The sequence below is a fragment of the Schistocerca gregaria genome, chromosome 5, assembly GCF_023897955.1.
Source record: "Schistocerca gregaria isolate iqSchGreg1 chromosome 5, iqSchGreg1.2, whole genome shotgun sequence".
In the NCBI taxonomy this organism is placed as follows: Eukaryota; Metazoa; Arthropoda; class Insecta; order Orthoptera; family Acrididae; genus Schistocerca; species Schistocerca gregaria.
This window is the reverse complement of record NC_064924.1, coordinates 231,549,606-231,556,435: the sequence shown is the minus strand read 5'-3', so window position 1 is coordinate 231,556,435 and position 6,830 is coordinate 231,549,606.

Here is a 6,830-nt window from a genome sequence, read left to right as displayed (position 1 = left end):
GCAAAGATTAGATGCCTCTATGATTATCGGACCCCTGTCAGTGCCCCTGCGCTCACACTGAATGGGGCAATTTGTACTGACTCCGACATAATTGCCAACCGCTTAGCAGACCATTCTGCTCTCAGTTCTGCATCTGTGAATTACCCTCTGGTTTTCCGCTCCATTAAAGAGCATTTGGAACATCGGAGCCTTTCATTTCACATGCGCCATCCTGAATCCTACAATGTACCAATCATTCAGTGGGAATTCCACAGTGCCCTAGCCGCTGGCCTTGAAACAGCTCCCAGGCCAGATCGCATCCACTGTCAGCTGCTGAAACACCTCTCAGTGGACTGCCAGCGACGCGTCCCTGATCTTTAAAACCGTATTTGGATCGAGGGTGAGTTTGCGTCGCAATGGCGGGAAAGCATTGTTTCCCTGTTTTGAAACCTGGCAAGAATCCATAGGAGGTGGACAGCTACCACCCCATCAGCCTCATCAATGTTCTTTGCAAGTTGCTCGAATGCCTGTTGAGCCGGCAGTTGAGTTGGGTACTCCAGCCTCAAGGCCTTCTGGCTCTGTCTCAGGGTGGGTTCCGTAAAGGCAGCTCTGCCGCCGACAATCTGGAGTCAGCCATCTGGATGGCCTTTGCCCACCGTCATCACCTCGTCACACTCTTTTTTGACACGCGCAAGGCGTATGATTCGACAAGGCGCCATCATGTCCAATGGTTGGGGTCATCAGGGTCCGTTGCCGATTTTCATACGCAATTTTCTGTTGCATCATACGGTCCACGTACAAGCCGCGGCCTCCGATAGTCCCCTCCAAGTTCATTAGAAGGGGGTACACAGTGATCTGTCTTATGTGTCTGCCCGTTTGTAATTGCAATTAACAGTCTCGCTGCAGCGATGGGAACGTCTCTCAATTCTTCCTTGTATGCTGACGACTTCTGCCTCTACTATAGCTCCATTGGCATTGTAGCTGCTGAACATCAGCTGCAAGGCACTATATGCAAGGTGCAGTCTTGGGCTGTAGCCCATGGCTTCAGGATTTCAGCTGCCACGACTTGTGTTATGCATTTCTGCCAGCGACGCACTGTTCACCCTGAGCCACAGCTTTCTCTTGATGGCAAACCTCTTGCTGTGGTGAAGACACATCGGTGTTTGGGTGTGGTTTTTGATGCCAAGTTGACTTGGCTCCCACATATTTGGCATATTAGACAGATGTGTTGAGGCACCTTAATGCTCTGCGATGCTTGAGCCACACCAGCTGGGGCGCCAACTGATCTAACATCTAACAGCTCTACCAGGCGTTAATCCAGTCCCATCTGGATTATGGGAACCTGGCTTATAGTTCAGCATCCCCTTCTTCATTCCGGGTATTGGACCCAAGCCTTCGCAGCGGGATCCGACTTGTCACTGGTTCTTCCTGGACCAGCCCTGTGAACAGCAAACTTGTGGAGGCAGGTGACCCTCCTCTGCAGTTACGGCCGCTTATGCTACACATGTTTGTAGTTTGCCCAGGCATCCAAATTATCGTCTCCTGTTCCCTCAGTCGGTCGTAAATCTCCCAGATCGTCGGCCCCAGACGGGTTGTACAATCGCGGTCTGTGTCAGAGAGCTTCTGACCGGCCTTGGGGTTTTCCCACTTCCCCTCTGTGTACACCCCTGTGGTGTGTTCCCCACCCTTGCCTTCAGCTTGAATTGGCACAGGGCCCCTTGGACTCAGTCCCTTCAGAGGCCTTCCCCCACCGCTGTCTGTCCATCGTTGCCACGTATTGAGGCTCTGGCATTATTTACACTGACCGTTCGATGGTTGCTGATCGTATCGGTTATGCTCTCACTCTGGGGGACTATTACGAACAAAATTCATAGCTCTCTGGCTACAGCGTTTTCACTGCTGAGCTGGCCGCCATTTTTTGTGCCCTAATCGACCAGTGTTCCTCTCGCTCTCGTCTGGTGATGGCTATCCAGGAGTTCCTCCATACTCTTGCCAGCTCCGGCTGCTCTGTGGTCTCTACATGGACCCCGGGCCATGTTGGGATACCAGGCAATGAACATGTAGACCGCATGGCCAAACAGGCCACCAGTAAACCAACTCTGGACGTTGGCCTTCCAAATACTTATTTGCGAGCAATCTCACGCCGAAAAGTTTTTGCGCTTTGGGACGCTGAATGGCGCCATCTGACAACAGCCAATAAACTCCATGCTATCAAGGTGACGACGACTGTGTGGCAGTCATCCATGTGAGCCACTCGCAGGGACTCAGTTGTCCTATATCGGCTCTGCATTGGCCACACCCAGCTGATGCACAGTTATTTGCTGCATCGTGAGGACCCGCCTCTATGTAGCTGTGGGGCGGCTTTGACAGTGGTCCGCTCTTTGCTGGCCTGTACCGTTTTAGCTGTACTCAGCCAGAGGTTTGCGCTGCCTGATACGCTCCCTGCCCTTTTAACAGATGACACTGCCATGGCAGGCTTAGTTTTGCATTTTATTCGGGCAGGGGGCTTTTATCGCTTAATCTACGTGTTTGTCTTTTTTTTGTGTTGAGTCTGGCCTTTGGCCTACTGTTTTATACTGAGTTTTTAGTTTGTTTCTCGATGGTTGGCTTTTCCTTTTTTGTCTCTATGGTTGGCCAACCACTGTCACACTCTGTGTGATTTTATTTCCTTTTGTCTGGTCTCAGTCTGCGTCTTTCTTGTCCTCTGTCGTCTGTTGTCATGTCCATTGTTCGTTTTTCTTCTGTGTGGGTGTTTTTAAGTCTTGGAAAAAGGGAATGATGACTGTCGCAGTCTCGTCCCTTTAATCCCACAAACCAACCAACCAACCACATGTTGAGACTGCAGACGTCCACTGCATCCAGATATCCCAAATTTACTTCCTGCCACTTGTATCAACTGCGGAGAGTACCACTCCCCTGCTCGCCAGACTGCACAGTATACCAAAAGGAGCGGAAAATCGGGAAGCACAAGACCCTACCTAAAGGCTAAACGTAAATTTGAACAATGACACCTCGTTTGGTTGGCGTCCACACACGCTGCACCTACATTACCATAACCATTACAAGTACCAGTCGTACCACACTCTGTGCCACGAACAGTGGTCACCTTGGGCCACCAGACTACATCCAACCCCTTGATACTAGAGGGAAAATCATCTAAAATCATCTTCCATTGCTCCAAAGTACCTATTTTGGTAGAAAGACCCCCCCCCCAACGCATGGGACATCGGTCCCCTCCCCCTAGCCAGAGAAACAACAGCCTCCTCCAGGTTCTCTCATGTGTAAGGGATCCCTTGGGGCCTTCTCTCGTGTGCTTAAGTGCATATGTTAATGCACTGGCGAGTCATTTCTTCTCTGTACTGACTCTCGGAGCAGCTTACAAGCTATTGGGCAGTGGTACCCTCACCATCCTTTCGTAGCGACGATTCAGGAGTCCTCCTATGTCCTGGAACGGTCCAGTCGTTCAGTCGTGTTTGTGTGGACCCCAGGACACATCGGAATCGCAGGCAACGAACTTGCTAACAGGTTGGCCAAACAGGCTACGTGGAAACCACTTCTGGAGGTCAGCATCTCTGAAAATGACCTGTGCTCATAATCACTCCGGGAGGCTTTATAGCTTAGGGAGATGGAATGACATAATGTTGGTATGCACAACAGAGTGCCATTAAGGAGATTACGAATGTAAGGAGGTCCTCTATGCTGTGAGAATGGGGTTCTCTGCTGGCTCCTCATTCGTGACACTTGATTTTCCCACGGCTACCTCCTGCGCTGTGAGGGGCCCCTCTGTGTCGGTGTGGCGCCCGATTGACAGTAGCCCATATTCTATTGTGCTGTCCTGCTCTACCTGCCCTTCGACAAAATCTTCGGTTACCGCACTCGTTGCCATTCATTTTAACAGACAACGCTTCATCAGCTAATTAGGTTCTAATTTTTTACGTGAGGATGGTTTTTATCGTTCTGTCTAAGTTTAGCACCTGTCCCTCGTCCCTCTGTGTTCTCTAGCCTAGTGATTTTAGGGTGGGCGATTTAATGTGTAGCAGAGTGGCTGGGTTATCCTTCCTCTTTCTCGTGAACAGTCAGCCATGGTGATCTGCTCTCTTGTTTTAATCCCTTCAACCTGCTTCTTGAATCTCACTGTGCTTTTCTTGTCCTATATTGTCCACTGTAGTGTTTGTAGTCTTTCCATCGTTCTCCTGGTATTGTGCTGTAGGTCTCCTTTGTTTTCTTCTTTCCCTAGTGGAATTGTTTTTATGGGGACAAGGGACCGATGACCAAGCAGCTTGGTCCCCCCCCCCCCCTTTTCGACCAACCAACCATCACAAGATTTATGAACATAACAGAAAATGCAGCTATCATAAACGTGAGACAACTAAATAGGAAATGTAATTACATGATATATGTCCATATGCACCCTTTTTCTTTATTATCAGCCCATTACATCAATAGAAAATTGGCCTGCCAATGAGACGATTTTTCATTTGTGTCCCATCGATATAACGCTCTTGACATCACAATTTCATACATGTTAACCACATAAGCTAGCTTATTCTACTGTTTATAGAGCTATGGTCCACCTTCACATCTTCCTTTTCTATATTTCTTGGCTGCTTCAGACTTCCTTCATTTCTAACGCGCTCAAAATTTTTGTCATTATCGTACTTTCAAAGAAAATGGAAATGAGTGTATGGCATCATTGGCCGGGAGGCCCCATTCGGGGAAGTTCGGTCACAAAGTGCGAGCGGTGGCTGGCTCATGTTATGCATTGGATTAAACCATGACCGCTATTCTGTGTTTAGTCTCTCCGCGAGTGGCAGCAGCGCTGTGTAAGGAATTTCGCACCTTGTACTATCTTTGGCCTGCCGCTTATAGTTTCCGACTGTGCTGTGTGCGAGCAGTTGGTGGGTTGGCGTGGAGCAGGGAGGAAATCTGCGCGTCGCATTGTTTGGCCGAGGCCGCTGGCGTCTTCCACGTACGGTCGGAGTGTGTGATGCTGTTATGCTGTTCCCATTGCTACAAGGTCTGTGGCTCATCGATCCTGGACACGAAAGCTGAGTTTGACTTAATCTACCAGCAAGTCATGACTGTTCACATTGTTTTGTTTGGGTTTCGTTGTCGGCTGTTGGGACACTCACGCGAGCAACAACGTCTGTTTTCAAGTTGGCATATTTTAGCCAACCTCCGGTGGAAATTACCTGTGCTTGGTTATTTTGAATTGAAGAGCACCAACGAAATCTTTTACCTTGTGGCCGTTAACGTTCCGGTTACCTGCCCTGGCCGTTGACTCAAATTCAGACAGTATATTTTCCTCATCGTGTTGTCGCTGTCCAGCATGTTGTGTAGTTTGACTGCTCTATGTATAATTGGTTGTAGGAGCCAATACCTTCTACGTTGCTCCATTGAACTCCCTGTTGTGTTCTGGTCGGGTGGAGCGGAAGTTATCTTGTCTGTGGGTCCGTTGAATGTCTGTCGGTTGGGTTGCCGTCGGAACGAGAAAGGTTGGGCTGACTGCCTGTCTCGCCTAAGCGAGCGTTAGTGTTTGAATTTCAGGCCGACCGTCAGAAACTTCTGAACGCTGTTGGGTGTACTGCCTTTTCTTATTTGTTCTTGTTGTTTGTACTTGGATGGCTTCTAGCCGATTTCTAAATTAAGGTTGTATTGCCCTTAAGGGGTAAGATTGTTTGGGACTTCAGCCTAATTTACAGAATTGTTTTAAGGTAAGGCCTTGGCATTTTAAAAATTTATTTTGGTTTGAGTCTTAAGTGATGGGCCTTCAGCTGATTTTTAAATTAAAGTTGTACTGTTGTTAAGGAGTAAGATTGTATGCCCTTCAGCCTAATTGAAAGAATTGATTTAAGATAAGGCCTTCTGCCTTTTATATTTCTCATTTTGGTTTGAGGCTTAAGTTATTGGCTTTCAGCCGATTTTAAACTAAAGTGGTCTTGCCCTGAAGGCATGAGATTGTATGGCGCATTCCGGTGGTAAGTTAACGCTGTTTTTTTTTTTAATTTTCTTAGCTCTTGTAATGTTTGGTCAAATAAATAATGTTGTATGTTCGAGTGTAACTGACAGCCGCATATTTTGGCCTCTTTCCACAATTTAAACTGACTGTCCAGTCCTGCGGGTTTAGCAGGGCATCTCAAAGTGCATGTCTTATTTTAATCGATGCCACATTGGCCGACTTGCGTGCCAATGATGAGGGTGATATGGTGATGAAGACAACACAGCAACCAGTCCTCCAGCGGAGAAAATCTCCAAACTGACCAAGAACCGAACCTGGGCCCTCATGGATGAGAGGCGAGCATGTTACCACACAGATAAGTAGGCGATCTCTTTCAAAGAATTTTTGTCTAACTGAACTCAGACTTTCATGTTAGATTATGGATATTCAACAGAAATCTAAGTGCTATTCATGTGCCCTTAGAATGAGAAATAGGACAGCTGCATTTATTAATATAAATAATACCGTTATCAAGTGCATCACCAGAATCATTACACTGTTCCACACAGGAAAGTATTGTATCTTCGCTGGATGACTGTCAAGGAATGTAGAAAGTGTTGTACAGTAATTACACCTGGCGTAATTAATACCAGATTGTTACTTAATAATGGTTTAACAACCTTGAGCATTGTACTTGATAATGGAATAAAATCTGAAATCTAGATGGTACAAAAGATTAGTGTAATAATACAGTCAAATGGCCACTTATTCTTTTAATAAATATTGCAAGACTGTCGCTCAGGGACATGGAAAACCTTTCAGAGAAAAGTTACATTTCGTAGCTTGATACTTACCGATTTATTGATAGTGAAAAGCCTCGCATTCAATAAGAGAGAATATATTGTTACGACCT